General features: G+C 45.9%; 1 protein-coding gene across 3 annotated transcripts in view; it reads right to left on the bottom strand.

Moving 5' to 3' along the window:
• The window catches only part of PKNOX1 (PBX/knotted 1 homeobox 1), a 36,449-nt gene extending 32,286 nt beyond the window's left edge, over positions 1-4,163 (bottom strand). For 2 of the 3 annotated variants that reach the window (XM_038139287.1, XM_038139303.1), the window contains exon 1: positions 4,033-4,163. The gene's annotated coding sequence lies outside the window, so the exon portion shown is untranslated. The remainder of the gene's footprint in view (positions 1-4,032) is intronic. The other variant, XM_038139295.1, reaches the window with a different exon arrangement.
• Between the last annotated feature and the right edge of the window lie 14,501 nt (positions 4,164-18,664).

The raw sequence follows: 18,664 nt of genomic DNA, 5'->3' as shown, positions 1-18,664 counted from the left end.
CCTGTGAAGGATGAGAACCAACCACGCCAGAACAAGATATTTTATTTCCCTTTCTAGCATCAACATTTGCCTCTCAGTGCCATACTGGGATCCCCCAGTGCTGGCAGGGGAACCAAGTTACTGCCCCTCAGCAGCTTCATGAAAACGTGCCACAGCTCCAGAACAACAAAACTGGCATTTCCAGATCCATAGTGCCATTATTTTATTTTCCACCCCACCCCTGCTCTACCTGATGAATCCCACGTTCCACAGTTCTGGCATGAAACCACCTCAGTGAACAAAGCAAAGAACCTGCCACAAGTGTGAATATTTCACTGTTCAATTCCCCTGGGGAGATCTAAAACGGTCTGGGTAAAAGATTTTGGCAACATCTGGCACCAAGTAAGCAAATGAAAGAACTCCATCAGCAGCTTTTTCTCCTTGCTCTTGGAATCCTCTGGCTTCGAAGAGCAGTAAGTTGTTTTACATTTTGTACAGCATTGAGCTGTAGCAAATTAAACCCCTCAGAGACTTCTCATTTTTAAACCTACAGACTCTTTGAACAAGTGAGAAGTGAAGTAACCAGCTGCTGCTGCTGCAAAAGAAGCAACATTTGCAACATTTTTAATTTCACACCAAAAAAAAAATTGCATTTGGTCTTACTTAGACCAAAATAAAAATATTAATCTGCTTTACTGTAAGCTTTCACATATGTGCCAGTTTTGCAGAGGCAACATTTGGCTGCCAGACCACGACATAATATTCTGAAACACAATTTGGACTGCACCACTCAGGACATTAACATGGCCATTAGAACAGGCAGTTCCAGCGCCACAGTGGTGGCTCTGTGATCAGTCACCCTCGGCCACTAACACAGGGTTTCATTTCACCAAGGAGTTCCTCTTTTCCAGGAAATTGAACTGCTCCTGAACAATCCCAAATTTGCTGTGGTAGCAATCAGAATTATTAGGGCTTTATTAGAGCACTGTATTTACAGCACAGAAAAATACAGCTGGAAAGCAAAATTCTGAAGAAGAACCTACAGCTTCTAGAAGATTTACCATTTTATTAAACTAAAGCATTTAAAATAAATTAAATTTATATTTCATTCATTCTAAACTCCTTTCAGTCCTATCACGGAAGACTGCAAGGATTTAGCTTTAAAATGTTATTTTTATTTAATCCAAATATTACAAATTGTATTGAGTACAAATCAAAGCTCTAAGTACTTAATACCAGCTTGACTTTTTACATGCCAAAGTGAAATTTCCAAATACAAAACAAAATCCCCACCAACCCTAACAAAAACAACAACAACGTACTCAAAATGTGAAGAATTCTTGGGTTTTCTATCAGCACATGGGAAATGGTTACAAGAAAAAAATTCAGCCCAGCAAAACACATCAGCACAGATTAAAAAAAAAAGGCCAAAGTAGACTGGGGAGATCAATGAGAAATGATCTGAGCCTCCAAAATCTCAGTGTAGCACAACAGCCCCTACTTTACCCTGTGACTTTCCCTTTTTACCCTGTGACTTTCCCTTTTTACCCTGTGACTGCAGCACACTGAGCTCTGCCTTTCACCACAGAACTGGAGATTATGTAAAGAAAACACAGTAAAACCTACACTGAAGTTTTCCTGTGGATACTTTAATTAGGAGATGGCAAGAAAATATGTCAAGTGGTGACAGTCAAAAAAAATATACTGTACAGTTCATAAAATAAACTGAAGATAGAACATTCATGAGAAAAATAATTAGAATTATTTTGAATAGGTTATGTGAAATGTTTGGGGGATTTTTTTTTCCTTCAGAAATTTTTGAAAATTTGAATGTAATGATTCTGTATGTGATTACACAGACTCAGAAGAGGATAAATCTGCAATTTTACTTGACAGAAAACGCACTCAAAATTTGCTGTTGCTTGACACTGCAGCAATGACAGAGTTTGGAAATACATGTAAGGATGGATTTCAGATACAATCCCAACATCTTGTTTCCTGGTTCAGTGCAATCCATAAAACTCACAGATGCAGCTGACAGGGACTGACCAGGGCTCCATCCAGCTGCAGAAGCCATCTCACCCCAACCACACATACAGGCACAGCTAAAGGGATGTAACCCCACAGCACGGGCAGCCCATGAACAGATTCTATCCCGCAGAGGACAGGGAACAAGCTGGGAGTGTGTGCACAGTATGGAGAACAGCAGCACGTGTGGATATCCTAAGCCACCCTTGTTACAATTCTCCTCATCAAACAATCTACACTCATGAAAATTTGTGCAAGAGCACGCTCAATAATAAAATTAGGAACTAACTAAATGGGCACTTTTTTTTGTAAAAAACTAAGAAAGGATTTTTTTTTAGTTAATAAAAAATTAAATGAGATATTTAGCATACTTTTGAGTGACCTACAGCCTCTTGCTTTCCTCCACAGGATTTTGGCCCAAGTGTTTTCCAACATCCAGAACATAATGCCCATGTTCCCCGTTCCTGGGATCTGTTCAATGGAATGCACACAACCTATTCCAAAGAGGGGCAAAGACAAAAAATGAATCTTGCCTGGGCAGCACTCAAGTCTAAGTGGAAAGAAAAAAAAAAAATCCAACAAACCAGCAATTCGTTCACTTTTAAGGATTTCACAGCAGATATAGTGTCTTGCATTAGGAATAAATTATTCACTGCCCCATCCCTAGAAGTGTCCAAAGCCAGGCTGGACATCAGGGCTTGGAGCAGCCTGGGATAGTGGAAGGTATCCCTGCCCATGGCAGAGGGATGGAACAAGATGAGCTTTTAGGTCTCTTCCAACCCAAATCATTCTGGGATTCTCCCTCCCTAAACCGCACCAGTCATTTTACTCAGACAAAACTGCAAAAAGGGACTAAAAACTTCACCAGCAGATCAAAAAAAAAAAAAAAAAACAAACAAACAAATACTGTGACCCGTCTCTAAAATTCCACTCCATATCACCATTTAAGAAAATATTTAATAAATTACAATTTTAAAAATAGCTATACAGAGAATTATCGCAGGAAGGCGTTAACTACTCATATTGTCATATTGTTAATTGAGCAGCTCCGGCATGGTGGGAGCGAAGGGAAGCCACGGGCTGCTCCGTGAGGACATGTGGCTCACCGAGGCAACACTCGGGGATAAAACCAGCGCTTGATTTATTATTGTTTACACACATCCCCAGCAGGGCCTCTGGCCAGTGTCAAGTCTCAGCTCCTAATTGCGGCCGCGTAAACACCGGGCAACCCTCGGCCTGGCAGTCGGGAAGGTGTCTGCTCCCAGCCCAGCCGGGGACAGCGCGGGGTCACCCCGGAAAGGAGAGAGAACCGAGGGACAAACCCAAGCGGGCTCCGCGCCGGCCGCGCTCCGCTTTCTATGAACGCGGGAGGCGGGGGGAGCATCGCCCGAAGCGGGGCCCATCTCCGCCTGCCCTTCCTGCGCTCCCGCCGGGGCAGGGCAGGTGCGCAGCAGGGAGAGGAGCAGAGCGGGGAGCAGCTGCCGCGGCCCCGGGGCCCCCGGAGCGCCCCCCGTTTCCCGCCCGCCTCCGAGGAGCGGCCGGCACGGCGCTGCCCCTTTAAGCGCCGCGTCGCCTCCTCTCCCTCCCTCCATCCCTCCCTCCTTCTCCCTACCCCCCCCCCATCCCATCGCCCCCATCTCCTTCTTCCTCCTCCTCCTCCTCTTCCTCCTCCTCTCCGCGCGGACCCGCGCGCGCTCCCGCGTCCCCTCCCCGCGCGCGCCCCCGCCGGGACACAACGGGCGCACGGCGGCCGTTCCAGAACCTTCCTCGCTTCGCTCCCTCCCCCCCACCCCTCCCCGCTTTTCCCCTCCTTCCCCTCCCCGCGCCCGCCACCGCCCCTTAAACCCCCCGGTCCGTGCGAGCGGCGGCGGAGCGCGGGTGCCCCTTTCTGCCCTCGCCGCCGCCGCCGCCCCGCTCGCCCCTTCCCCAGCCGCTCCGCCGCTTCCCCGGTGCGGCCGTGCCCGGGCGGCGGGCGCGCCGTGATGGACGGCGGGGCTGGAGCGGGGTTTGAGTGACAGCGCTTACCTCGGGTGCCAATCTTCGTCACACTGACAAGCGGCTGCAGCAATCGGGACCCGCACCGCCGCCGCGCGCGTCACCGCGCGCCGCCGCGCCCGGCCAATCACCGCCCGCGCCGCCCCCGACGCCACGGCGCGCCTCATCAATATTCATCGCTCGAGGGCGGGGCTTGGGCGCACCGCCCCTCCGCATTGGGGCCGCCCGTCTCTCCCTCATGAATATGGATGAGAAGGCGGGGAAAGCCGTAAGGGTGAGGCCACGCCCATCGCCGTCTGTGAGGCGGGGGGGTGAAACCACTGCTGTAGTCGGGGGAGGAGGGACGTACCAAGTGCCTCCGCCATGAGGGGAGCGGCGGCGGCCGCTGTGGCGGGTTCGTGCCGCGTTCCCTCGGCAGCGCTTGATGCTCGCCCTGGGATCGCGTCAGGGCGCTGCTCCCCGGCCTCGGGGGAGTCCCTTGCCTCGGCTGTTGGAGCTGCGAGCCCCCGCGCCTTGTGGGGTGCCCCCGGGAGCCGCCCGGGGCGGTCGGGGGTCGGCCCGGGGAGCCCCGAGCGCGGGAGCCGCGTTCGAGGCTCCTCACGGGCTGTCCCAGGAGCTTCTCCTCTGGCGGCGTGGGGTGAAACTGCCCGGCTGAGCCTTGCGACCCTTCCAGCCCCAAAGCTGCGCCCCCCGTTCTCCCCAAACTGCGGGGTCGGAGTGAGGGCGGAGCTGCGCTGCCCCTCAGGATCCTGCCCACGGATCAGGCGCTGCTCGGGTCCTGCCATGCCCTGAAATAAAGATGCTGAGCACACGAGGCTTTTTTTGTACTGAAACTCCGCTTGGGAGGAACCAGTGCTGTCACATCTTCTTCCCCCATGAGTTACCACTGGTAAATATTCCCCCTTTTCCCAAACCATTCCTATATAAGGGACAGGAAAGTGTCAGGAATGTGCTTTCAGGCAGGTGCCCTATGGCTTGGCCATTTTGCTGTTGGGATATTTAAAAAGTGCTGTGCAAAAGGGCTGGAATGTTTTTGAGTCATGCATGTGACAGGTGATGGATTTATTGTCTCCACCTTGTTCCTCATTCTCAAGGCTTCTGAAAGATCATCCCCACATCACCTCGCTGGCTTTGAGAGCAAGCAAGGGGAGGAAGAAAGTGACACATAAAAAGCAAATCTCATTTTAGGAAGCTCAGTTGAAACACAAAGCCGTTTTACTTTCAGGTCCCTCTGCAAAGCCACCAGTGGCAATCTACTTGATTATCCTATTCCCATTAAACTGGGAATACCCTACATTTTTTCATGGTCCATGTCTCTCTCCCTGATTTAACAGTAGCGAGTCTGCTTGGTTTTTTTTGGTTCTACATAACACTTTCCTGGGCCAGGCCACTTTTTAAAGATCTGGCTAATACTTTGGCAGCTACTTAAATGTTCCTGCAAGCCAGGTCTGCCCTCAGTCCTCTGCGCGTCACTGCTGTGTCAAGACCCTGCTCAGCCAACACAGTTGCTTCAGGAATCTTGTCACCCTGTCCACACTGCCACCATTTGTCCACTGACTAAACAGTTGCTCCATCCCCTTGCCAGACTGCCTGGAGCCTTCTCAGGAGTTCCTTTTCCATTGCCGTTTTCCCCTGCACTGTCAGAGCCACGTGGACATCGGGCTTGTTGAGCAGAGAGGGAACTTCTACACCAAGAAGAGAGGGTGGAACTGAGCTGTGCTAATCCAGGGTGCTCAGATGGGTAAATCATGGCTCAGTGTCAATGGGAATGATTTATTTAAACAAGATTAGGGGAAAAAAAAAAAAAAAAAAAAAAAAAACAAAACCCAACCAACTCAGTTTGTCTCATTCACAGGAGAATCTCTGTTTCTGCTCCTGTGCTGTGTAACAGCACCTCTCATGCAGTTCCTGTGGCCAGGTTGGCTGCTTCTACCACAAGTTTCAGCTCTCATTATCCCTGACACATTCATTAGTGACACATTCACTAAACAGTACTTAAAATTAACTGCTTCCCTTGTCCAGACCTGCCTCTTCTTCAAATTTGATTCTCCCTGCAACCCCTTTGTTCTCCTTCTGCCTCGCCTGCACTTCTTTGGATGGGAGTTCACTGATTTCTTCTGAGAGCGAACAGATTAAATTAAAACTAATTTAGTTTCTGTTTAATCTCTCCTCCCAGTGATCTTCAAAGCCTTTCTTGATGCCTTTCCCAAGTTGAATTTTCTTTTCTCCTCCTGCTTCTCTTTGCTTTTCCTTCCCTTCCTGGCTGCCACTTTCTATTCCTGAGCTCCCCCCTCATGCACAACAGGTGTAGAAATTCCTCATCTGCTGTTTCCCCCTCACCCCAGTAATCTCATATTTTGGTTGCCTTTGTAGTTAAAGTTACTCCATCCATTACTCTCCTCAGCCTCTTAACTCTTTTTGTGATTTCAGTAGATGTTTTAACTCCCTCGAAATTAAAGCTTGTTATCAGAATGTGCCTCGTGGTTTGTTAACTTTAGGTTGTAAAGTGCAAGTTTTAACTGAAATCTCTTCCAAAGTTGTGATTTATTTAAGATTTCTCTTTAGCCAGAGCATGCTGTTGCCCAAAAGTTCCCGCTGCAGATTTTCCATGATTTGGGGAGAATATGATACATCCGCCCTGCTGCACAACTTATTGTCATGAAAGTCACAGAACTAAATTACTCTGTCAGCCTTAATCCTGCCTGGAGTAAGCCAGTAGATTCAAACATTATTAAATAACATGGATACACCCTCAGATATACCTCTGCCTACATGACATGACCACATAAACCTCATTCCCACAAGAAAATAACCTAAAAGTCATTCCTGATCAAACTTGGGACTTCCAGCTCACTGAAAGCTCTGATCCCACTCACTGTCAAGAGGTCCCTGCTTTTCAATTTGTCTTCAGTCATCTTTGATACAGCTTCTGCAGGCTTAATTTTTAAAGGTTAAGCTTAATTTTTAAAATATCACAGCTGAAAGGGCTCCAAGAGATGAAGATTTAAGAAAAGCTCTAAAAATTACAGGACCCTTGAGAGAAGCTGATAACTTGGAAAACAGGAGCAGCAGGGGGAAAAGAATGAAGAAGTAACTGAGATGAGTGATCCAAAGGCAAACAACAAAAAAATCCCAACAAAACGAAACAGAAAGAGAAAGTACAGGTGCCTTTTCATTCTGTTTCTGATTGTCCAAACAAACAGTGTTGTCCCTTGTCATTTCTGCAAAAGAGCAAGGATCCAATCCATGGGATGGAAGACAGTACTCCTGAGGAAATTCTCCATAGTACAAATCTTACAAGGATTATTACACAGCTGATGAGGTCTTGTGCTTGGAGCTCCCATTGGTATGGGCGCACTAACTTCAGTGCAGTAGTGAGAGGGCTGCTTTTCTTTCTAAAAAAGGAAAAGCCACATGCCAGGGTGAATGAAATGTCACTTTAATACTCTGTAATAGCAAATTACAAATACATAAAAATGGGGTTTGACAATATTCAAGCGAATAACACTCAGGTTCTCTAACTTCTGTTACCTTCTTCCCATTGTACATATTAAATGATATTATTAAGTATAGCTCATTATTTGAAGCATGCCCAGAGAGGTTTGTGGGGTCAGGACCTTACTTGACTACTCAGAACAGCCCCCAATATATAAGAGCACTCCTCTCAGCTGGCACAAATAATTGCACACACTGAACTATTGAGGTCCTGCCTCATCAAATGAGACAAGCACTTTCCCAGATCTCTTCTCTTAAATACATTTTCTGTATCTATTTAGGCACAGGAGGAATGTGTCAGTGTCTTGCGGGAGGGCAAAACCCTATCCTACATACAAGTGCTAGAGGAATTAAGTTTACTCTGAATCCTTCAGCAATTACCAAGTTGTGAATATTACAACTGTGTGCAAAACATCACATTCACCTGCATTTAACCTGTTCAGATCACTTCTCGTGCCTCTTGACTGTGTACGTGGCAACTCTTTCATAATTAAGCTTTCAAAGGCAACATTTACATAGAGGGGAAGGATGGGCTTCTATGCAGGTGGCAGGAATCTGTACTCATAACGTGTGGAATAAAGCCTGTAATTGCAGTGAAAAGACTGGAATACTCTAAAGAGAACAGGGTTTCCCTCAGATTTCCATAAAAACCAGTTGAGTTTTTAAGCGTTGATCTCCTGACAATGGGAGGCCTCTGCAGAAAACCAGTTTCTCCTTTCGTCATTCCAATGGAATAAAAAGGATGTAGTAAGACATGTCAACAGCTTACATGTCTTCTGGCTGGTTGGAGAGCATTCCCAAGAGCAGCCTTGGTGTGCCCTGTTTGCAGGCACAGCACATTCACATCTGCAGCCACAACTTTACGTGGGTATAAGGAGGAGCCTGGAAAAAACGTGTGATTTACTTAATGGTGGATACAGCTTTTAAGATCTTAAAGCCGAAATTAATGAGTTAACTCCGTCTAAATAAACGCTATTGCTTGAACTAGATCATGGAGATCTGTGTAACTCGGCTGGGAACACTCCCCCTGGAGAAATTAGGAGCTCGTGTCCCACAGCAGGACTTGGGCTCAGACCAAGAGCTGGCACTGCAGTGCAGCACTGCTGCAAGGAGTTTCTGTGCAGGGACCAGGGATGCCATCCTTTGAATCAGCTGTTACGAGCTTGTGTTTTTCTACTCTGTTCAGTAGAAAAACCAACCTACTTACAGCATCCTTAAACAAAAGGAAAAATTAGAACTGTCTTATTCAATATTTCTCCTCATGTTAAATCAAATTTGAATTTTCCAGAGCTGTACATTAGCTGAATCACTGGCTGCACACTACTCACTCCATCTGTTTATATGGTTGAGTCACTGCATTACCAATATTTTAACACGTTACATGGAAAGAATTTTGGGCGATCTGGAGGACAACCCCCCAGAGCTCTGTAAGATAATGTTCCCTCCTCTGGGCTCTGTAGCACCATACTCCACTCAATGCTCCCTTTCTGCTACCAGAAAGATGTCAATTGGAACAAATGGCTATTTTAGGAATAAAAGCACAGCTTCCACTTAAAAGCTGAAGATTGAGCTGTGATGTAGAAATCCACTGTCACCTCCCTGGGTGCCATGTCTTGCCCTGGGAGCTGTGCAAGGAGTTTCATGGTGATGGAACAAACATCTTTCACAACCCAGCATATCTTTTTTCCACTTGAGATACTACAAACAGGTTATTTTCTGAGGGCAAACTGTCTGTTTTTAACTATGCCAAAAGCTGAAGGTATTTTACTGTTCAAAGTTTCTTCCAAAATGTGTAAATATTCTATGTAAATTAAAAAAAACATTAAAAATTATATGTAAAAAAAAATTATTTACCTCTGTGTAGAAGGTCAGGAGGGTGGAAGGGGCCAAAAAACAGGGTTGAAAAACAGAGTCAGAAGGACAGAGGTGGAATTACCGATAGACATTTTATTTTCCGAAAAACATAAAAAAGAGAATATTTTGTATGAATGTCACCATGGAGGACTATGAAGACATTCATGTTATTCTGGGAGTTGAGAAGCAGAAAGTGAAACCAACTGAAATAAAAGAAAACCAGTGAGACTAGTTTTACTTTTCAGACCAGGGGTTAGATCCAGCTCTCGCAGAAGTTGATGGAACAATTCCCACCGGCTTGAGTAGGATTTGGATTCAGCAAAGTGCAATGCAGAAAAAATGACCAGGAAGCACTAATGAAAGGTTCTCAAACACTGCTCTACAGAAGAACACTTTCTTCAGTCCATTGAGACGTGACTTCCCTCTCCATTACTCATTTACTTCCAGCTGCTTTTATGGGTTTCTGCATTTTGGAGCTCTGAAGGACTGAGAGGTGTTGGTAGCCAGGAATGAAAATGGCCAGCCAGCAGAGCCGGCTCTTTTGGAGATGGAAGAAGAAAGAATCCAATTGCTGAGCATATAGGGAAGGAATAAAGAAGGGACTATCTGAAGGAGCAGAAGGCCATTAAGCTGAGAGGATTAGGTGGCCTTCAGTGAGGATTAGGTGCTTTGCTGCCTAATGCAGCTGTCTAGCCAGGCACCTGAGCTCCTAGCACAAAGCAGAGGCAAAGCTGAGCCCCACACAGACGTCTGCACAGAGCTGAAAGCAAATAGGAAATGCCAAGGGCAGAAGCCTTCCACAAACATTCCCCTTCTCCTCTCTGCCAAGGTGGGATTTGTGGAAACTACCACACACCCCCTCCCCTGGGGTGAAGGTAGCCAAGCCCATCTCTGATGGTCCACACGGCAGCGCTTGCACCATCTCCTCCAGGCCCACATCCACACTGGCATCCCAGAGCTGACCCGTGTTCCTACCACCACATCTGGCTGAAGCCCAGAGCTTTGGAGCAGCCAAGCCTCTGGACCAGGTTCTGGATCAGCTGATGGGTTATGCTTGGGGCAGCATTCCCGTTAATGCTTTCAGACTCTTCCTCAACACAAGGGGCTGCTGTCATCTGGCTACAAGGACAACGCATGCATTTAGGTTGGAAAAGACCTCCAAGATCATCTAGTTCCACCTTTATGGATCTCCCTCTTGTCAGCCAAAGCACTGAGCGCCACATCCAGATGTTTCTTGAACACCTTCAGGGATGGGGACTCCAACACCTCCCTGGGCAGCCCCTTGCAATGCTTGGCAGCCATTTCCATGAAGAAACTCTTCCTGATGTCCAACCTGAACCTCCCCTGGCACAGCTTGCACCTTTCTGAATCAGAAGTTGCAATCAGACCATCATATTCAATGGCCACTGGCAGACTTCTCCTCCATTAATTCCTTTATTCCCACTTTTTGCAATTCTACAATGTCCTTTCGTCTGCCAATAAGTCTCTCCCGGAGTCAGGTTACCCATGTCAGCCTTTCCTCACAAGAAAGAGGAGATACAAGAGACTTTCTAGGCAGTTTTTCTGAGATTTACTGATAAGAAAAACATTCTAGGAAAGAAAGCTGTGTCAACACCTTGCTGAGCAGTAAGGTACAGAGATCCCCATAGTGGCTCTGCATGAACCAGCTTTGGAACTGGAAGCAGCAGAAGAAAAACCAACCTCAGGCTGTGCCTGGGTTAGCTGGTGGGCTGGGAGGCAAATGGGCTTGAGGCTGAATGCTCTGCCAGCCAGGCAGTGCTGCTTCTGGGATCCAGGCTTGTATCCCTGCCAAGCTCTGCTTCTTCCTCTGAGGAAGACTGGCCCGTTCAGCCCTGGGCTGGGGATGGGCAGCGCAGAGATGCTTTGTGCATGGCATTCTCCCAAAGCTCTGCAATGCCTGCAGCCACAGACCCAGCTCCCTCGTGGACCACCAAACTGGGCAGTGACTTTTCAGCCCTTTTCGATTTGCAGCATCCTGTTTATTTCCCAGAGCAGGTGCAGAGAGACTTAAGCCTCCTCCCACAGAAGGAGTGCATGAAACCCACAGACCCCACAGCCCATAGCATGGCTGTAGGGCCTCCTGGGACAGGGGCTGTGCCCATCCAGCACTGGGATTCTTCCTCACCACACACAACATTTATTCATTGACCAGCACGGAAAACAATGGAACAATGCTCTGCAGGGGGATGTTTAGGTTGGATATCAGGAAAAAGCTTTTCACCCAGAGAGTGGTTGGGCATTGGAACAGGCTCTTCTGGGCAGTGGTCACAGCCCCAAGCCTGACAGAGCTCAAGAAGCCTTTACAATGCCCTCAGGGACATGGTGGGGTTCTTGGGGTCCCAGCTCACAGCTCCAGGCAACAGCCAATGCAGCCCTGGAGAGGAGAGCTCTTAGCAACTCATTCCCTTTCACTCATGTAAGGAGTAAATCACATCGGTAGGATCTTTCTTTTTTAAATCTAGTAAGTGAAGTTCATGTAGACTGCATCTCTTTTCTCATAATCTGTATATTTTCAAAGAAATAAAGAATCCCAGAATGGTGTGGGTTGGAAGGGACCTCAAAGGCCCTCTTGTTTCACTCTCCTGCCATGGACAGGGACACCTTCCACTAGACCAGGTTGCTCAGAACTCCACTGAATCTGGTCTTGAACACTTCCAGAGATGGGGTAGCCACAGCTTCTCTGTGCCAGGGCCTCAGCACCCTCACGGGAGAATTTCTTCCCAATATCCAGTCCAAACCTACCCTCTGTCAGTGTGAAGCCATCCCTTGTCCTGTCACTCCAGACCCTTGTGAGAAGTCCCTCTCCAGCTCTCTTGTAGGGTCCCTTCAGGTATTGGAAAGCCACAATTAAGTCACTCAGCCTATTTTGATAGCTTTACTGTCACAAATACAGCATTGATCATGGGCAGAGAGGCTACACTGGAATCAGCAGAGACCCTTCAAAAGGTGCCAGAAACAATACTGCTTCTGGCTTTGCAGGTTCATAGAGCAGGGCCAGCACTGCAGGCCATTTCATGACTAAACCCTGCTCTCCAGAAGTAGTTTAAGTTAACAAAAAAGGCAGCAATGAAATCCACCCTTCATTGAGAGGTGACTCTTGCTCTGCCCCCTCCCCATTTCAGGGATTTACCGTTCAGCTGCCTCCAGGGTTTGCTTCCCTCAATTCTACGTTCTGACAACTATCCCCAAACCCAGTCAAAATTGTGCTTTTGTTTTGCACTGCCTTCTCCAATTCTCTTCTAAAAATGGTCATGTTTTTGCTGTTCCAGTCACACAGGAATCAAAAAGCTGTTTCAAACCCAGCGTGTTTGTCTCAGTACAACATCCCACATATAAAACGTGTGCCTACTTTGCATGTCAGTCTTCATTATTTTCTTTACAGATACAGGGAAACAATCACGAGACACTTAGCAGATTTTTTTTTCCTCAGTGCTTTTTCAGGATGCTGGCATTCCTTTGGCTGCCAAGGAAGATATTCCCTGACTCCACAGTCTCCACAGGCAGCAAGCAGTTTGTGCAACAGACTGCCTTTGCACAGGCCTTTGCACAGTGAGATTCAATCCTGTCTGCTTTTAGGGACATTCTTTCTTTTTGAAAACTTAGGAACAAAGTTTTACATTATCAAAGGTTTGTTGTTTTGTGGTTTTTTCCCCCCAGTTAGTGTAACACAAGCTGCATGCAGCCAGAATCTGTGGTGACTATAAATTCCAGCTGCTTCCCTGGTCAGTGCAGTGGCAGGACACTACTGAGGCAGTTAAACATGGAAAAAATGGAAACTTTCAGAGCCTCCATTTTCCTGTCATACCTAGAGGCAGCCTTGCCCCTTTCTCATCCTCCTGTTCCGTTTTGTATCACCACCTCCACTGCTGACAGTCCTTTTTTCAATGGGAATATCACAGCTGCAGCCACTGCCAGAATCTCTTGGCAAAGGAGCTGCTCTCTGAGTCAGAGCCTAATGCCATTACAAGGTCTGCAACAGCTGCAGCAGTCAGACATCTGCAAGTCATTTGAACATTTTATGATGAATAAAAACTATCCATTACATAGACCTATACATTATATATTAACCCTAATACTTATTCAGTTACACTAACAATAACCTTTTCCCTCTGCATGCTGTAAACTTCTTTGGCTGCAGCACATGGTAACAGAGATACTCAGAGCTCCAGTCTGGTGGAGCAGTCCCTGTGTACATATTACCTAACTTTTCTACCTATTTAACCATGAAATGATGGAAAGAAAGAAAGAAAGTGAATGCAAAGCTATAAAAACTCATAGCATGCATAAGGAAACCATTTTTATATAATTGCATGAGACCGCATACAAACGGAGAGGACACAAAACAATGAGAAAGGCAGAGGAAGAATGAGAACATGGACTCAACATGTACAGTGAAGAGATCTGATTATGATATGCACAGATCTCAGACCCATCCAGATGTCTCCAGCCAGCAACCTGATCCTCAACACTGCAGCCAAGCCATTTGAAATCTAAAAAATCAGAATACCAACGACAGAGGAGCAAGGCTTATGGAAAAAGAAACTGGAGTTGTGAGTAGTTAAAATCCTTTAAAATAATAACGACAATAAAGAAACATAAATGTGGTTTCATGAAGGAAATATATCCACAGCCACAAATTATGAAGTCAGCCCTCCAGGACATTGCATTCCTCATGCAACCTGCTGAGCCCGCTCCACATAAAGAGGTGTAAAATACACTCACCGGCTGGGTGACTTCAGGAGTGGAGCCCCAGATGTGATTCCCTACCTCTGAGTCCTCCCCATACGTACACTTTACAACACTAAATGCAAACTGGGCAAGACATACCTCTCCCTGAGTTTCACCATAAGAGTTTTAAAGAGACAAGGTGAAAGTCTGGCGTGGCAGAAGTTACCATAAATTCTCCATGAGGTTCATCCAGAGCCAGAATTTTTTCTAGCAATCCATATGCACATCAATATGATTTCGTGTTTGTTCATTTGTATCATTTGCAAACTCTTTGGATTCTCAGAAATTCATCCCTACTACTTCCCATTCATTTCTACTCTGTATTTCACGTGGCAGTTTGGTGCCTATCATAACACCAGGACTGCTTTGGAAGCAGAATGTCAATTAACTTCCACTTTCGCACCAAGTTAAATGTCTGGATTAACAAACTGGAGAACAGTGTAGGTTTAAGTAAGAATCAGCCATTAGGATTGCCTTACAGTTAGAAAAGTGACTTTTAGGAAATGTTTTCTTGACTTGATCTGCTTCCTCTGTGCAGTCAGAGGCCAAACTGTTTATTTTACTGGCAATCCATCTTTATTGCTTGTGTTGGCTTTAATGTTTCCATTCAGACAATCCACACATTAAATATGAGAAAGGCCCTAATATCCTAAAATCCTAATAAGTTTACAAACCATTCATTTAAAGTGGATTCAAAGGGAGTCCAGCAAAGTTTTTTGGTTTTTTTTAAGGGTCAGAAAAGCATTACATTTCAAGGATGAAAACCCACTTTACCTCTGACAGATGGGACACTTTACTCAACATGACCAAATCCCCGCCATCAATTTGCGGAGCACCTACCTCCCACAAAATTTTTTAAAAAAGGAAAAAAAAAAAAAAAGAGGGAAAATCCTGGCCCTTCTGATGGCAGAGATAACTTACCCAGCGTGACGTGACGCAATGATGCCTTTCTAAGTCAGCAGCCAGCCAGCTGTCTCCCTGCTGCTGCTCCTGCTTTTCCCATGCTCTGGAGGAGTGGGGCTGGAGCAGCCAGGCCACTTGCACAGCCGCTGTCAAGTCAAAGGGCAAGAGCAAAGCTTAGAATAAACACGTTGTTTTCACCCGCTCGCTTGAAGTGCTGCCAAATCTCCAAACATCAGCGCACATAAATCGGTGAGGATCACGGAGCCTGAGGCCCGAGCAGCAGCTGGAATCTTGTAGCTGTTACCTGGAATCCTGAGGTCCGAATAAACAGCTTCCCCATTCCTTGAGGCTACGTGGAAAATCTCAAAAAACACAATCGTAAAAGTGCAGCCAACACCAAGGAAAAGAAGCCCCAATTATTTCTTTCTCTGGTTCTCTTTTTTTATAGTCATCTCAAATTTGCAGCGATGGAAGCAGAGGGGGGAGGAATGGGGTGTCCTTTTGGAGATCTTTAAGGATGCTGGTTTTCCAAGAAGAAAGCAGCCATTGATTCTAGAGATAAATACTGAAGTTATTCAGAGGGGAGGAAGACTGAAGAGAAGCAGCTCTGGGCCCAGCAGCAAAACCCAAACAGCAGGAGCTGAGCAGCTGCAGGAAGGGTAGACTGGTCGATTTTTCTCAGTCCAATGGTGACCTTCAAGAGGCAGGAGTGGGGCAGAGTGGTGAAGTTCCTTCTCTGAACTCCAATATTTACCGGGTTTGAAATGGTTCTTCAGCAAGGACTTGAGAGAAAAAGCTCCTTCTCCACATCCAGCAGCCAAGAGAAAAGGAGTTGAAAAACACCGATTTCTTATGGCTAACGGGAGGGTGATATAAAAGATGGAGTCCATTGACTGGTGTCCAGAGACAACAACCTGGTATGAATTCCAGCACCATTCCACTTCCCAGCAGCTGGATTTCTCACCAGGGTGGATTGCTGGTTTTGGACACCTCCCCATTTTTTCCTGTCTGTTAACAGTCTTCCACTAGCAAGTATTTGGAACAGTTGTAAAGCTTTTTTTGTATCTCAACGGCCTTGCCATTGCCTGAATGCAGTTTCAAAATCTCTGGCATTTCTGCCCAGCCTATCTGAAGTGTATTTTTGTCACGCTGTTAATAAGCACTGCATCTCCTGGGAGAACCTCAGCTAGCTCAGAGCTCTTAAACAATGCGTGCCCCCAAGACAGAAGTTGTAAGGGAAAAAATGTTTCCCATGTTTCACTCGTTTTTATTCTGGGTTGCTCGCTAAATAGATGTGATGTACAAAGAGAAAGCTGGGACCACTAACTCCTCATCTATAAAGTAAGGATGAGAACCTAAGGAATTGTGCAACTTGCCAGGCAGCCAGAGGTCTCACAAATGATCCAGTCCAACACCTGAGTCATAAGGACCATCCTTGCTCTCAGTTCCTGCATTTTCCTTCTATAGTCTGAGTTTCTTTCCAGCTCCCCTCATGTTTCTCCCAGTCCTCAAACTGGGAGAGTTTGAGGACTCACTTTTAGGCTCACTTTTAGGAAAAAAAAGTGAGCTCACTTTTAGGAATACCCCAGGAGAGTTTGGGAAACATCACACAGTTCAGAATGACCTTGTCTGGCATGATTTTAGGCTAAATAAAAAAAGCATGGGAGATGCCTTTTGGAAAGGGAGCACCTGGAAATGAGCAGTGGAAGCATGGAGGGGTGGTGCTCTCAAGTCCCCCTTTCCAAGCCTCCAGGGAAGAGTGAGTAACTCTTGCTCCCTTCTTTGAGGCATGACATGAGCATTTGTGTAGCACGAGGTGTGTCATGGCTCGCGCGTTCCCTCTCCCTTGCCAGAGAGATGCTGTCACATGTTTTAGAAACCAGTGGTACCCCCATGGCCACATGGAATAGCAGGAGCACCTCATTATCATGGACAGCTGTGAGACAGAAACAGAAAAAAAAAGCAAAATAACAACCGACAGTAACAAAAAGGCAAGCATAAATAATCTACATTAGCTCATTTTTTATATTACTGCTTTAGGAAGTGTCTGTTTGGGAAAGGGCACTGCCATTTGAACCACGTTTCAGGCTGGAGTAACAAAAACAAGCCCATTAAGAATTTTAGGTGTTGATTTTAACAAAGACATGCGGCATGGATTCTGTGAGTGTTAGAAATTAAAATGCATATAGGCTGTATTCCGAGATGCTATGGATTTACAGAAATGTGTTCCTGTCAATCTATTTTGCAGTTAAAAGTTTGTAAAGAGGCCAGGAGAGACCAAAACAAATTTTGAGAGTTGACCCACTGACTCCACATACTGAGCCAAAGTTTTTGGGATATTTCATTATAAATACATGTACTTAAACTTATGTCTCTAACCATGCATTGATACATTCTACCCCAAAACTGCCACATATCCAAGACTTCCAGAGGTGGGTGTGAATTTCCAAGTGTAATTGAATGTGTGTAGGCAAAAATTTAATAAGGGGAGCTCAGAAATATTTGTAGATTGTATTAGGAGTGATCCTGAACTGAACACTGAGGATAATATCTAAGCATTGAAATCATAGAATCATAGAAAAAAAGTATTTAAAATTCCACTAAAAAGAGCCACTTGAGAGGAGAAAGATGATCTGGAAACTTGGTGGGATATTTTGTTTAAAATCCTAAGAGTTTAATTAATTTTACTCAGAGTTGAGAGGATCTCTGGTTATGGAGTCAACCACTCAGGTGTTACAGAAGTAACCTGGTCTGAAGGGGACAATAAGGGGGGTTCCTGCCTTTAATCACCTCCTTGGAGGGTGCAGAAAGGACAAAGCCAGGCTTGTCAGAAATGTGGAGTAAGGATCAGCATCAGGAGACAAAAAAAAATTTCCAATTAGACAACAGGTAAAGGCTTTTTGTTTGTCTTTTAAATCACAAGAGTGTCCAAATGCTGGAGAAGGTGACTGGAGAGCCTGCAGGATCTCCATCCTTGAGTGTATTCAGAACTCAGCTGGACAAGGTCCAGGACAAGCTGATCTAATTGCAGCTGCTGCAGAGCAGAGGACTGATCATCCCAGGACTTCCCAGCTCAGTCTGCACAATTCTGATGTTATGATGCTACACAGGATACTGGGAGTGTGTTTTCTGCTCGCTCACTGCACATCAGCCACTCACTGGACCCACCAGGAATTCCAAGTGTTTGGAACAGACAAGCAATGGCATCTCTTGTGGTGAGAGAAAAGACTGGGGCAGGTTTTCAGAGCTCAGTTCTGGTTGTTGAACACTGGGGATGTTCCGTGGAAGATCTGTCAGTGCACTCAGTGAAAAATCTCATTTCCCAATTTGAAGGAAAACTTGAAGAGATCCTTATAGATTTCAGTTCTCACCATGACTGGAGGACACAGGAAGCCCCAGAAGGAGCAGAAAAGTCTTGAACTTGGAATGCCTAAAGCCGTAATACCACAGGCTGTGCTTGCAGTAGCACTTCTGGACCTTGGATTAAGGGCTTCCAATGGCTGTCCAAAACCTGATGGGTTCCAAGATACTTTGAAATATCTGAGAAAATTATGAAAAGCAATTTTGTGCAAAAATGCACTTAAAAAAAAAAAAAAGACAAAGTTTAAAAACCATCCCCTTTGACAAGGAAAGTGGTTGCTTCATCTTTTCAGTGAGGGGA

The sequence above is a fragment of the Motacilla alba genome, chromosome 1 (assembly GCF_015832195.1).
Source record: "Motacilla alba alba isolate MOTALB_02 chromosome 1, Motacilla_alba_V1.0_pri, whole genome shotgun sequence".
NCBI lineage: Eukaryota > Metazoa > Chordata > Aves > Passeriformes > Motacillidae > Motacilla > Motacilla alba.
The sequence above is the reverse complement of the archived record's forward strand: the minus strand, read 5'-3'. Positions and strand labels throughout refer to the sequence as shown.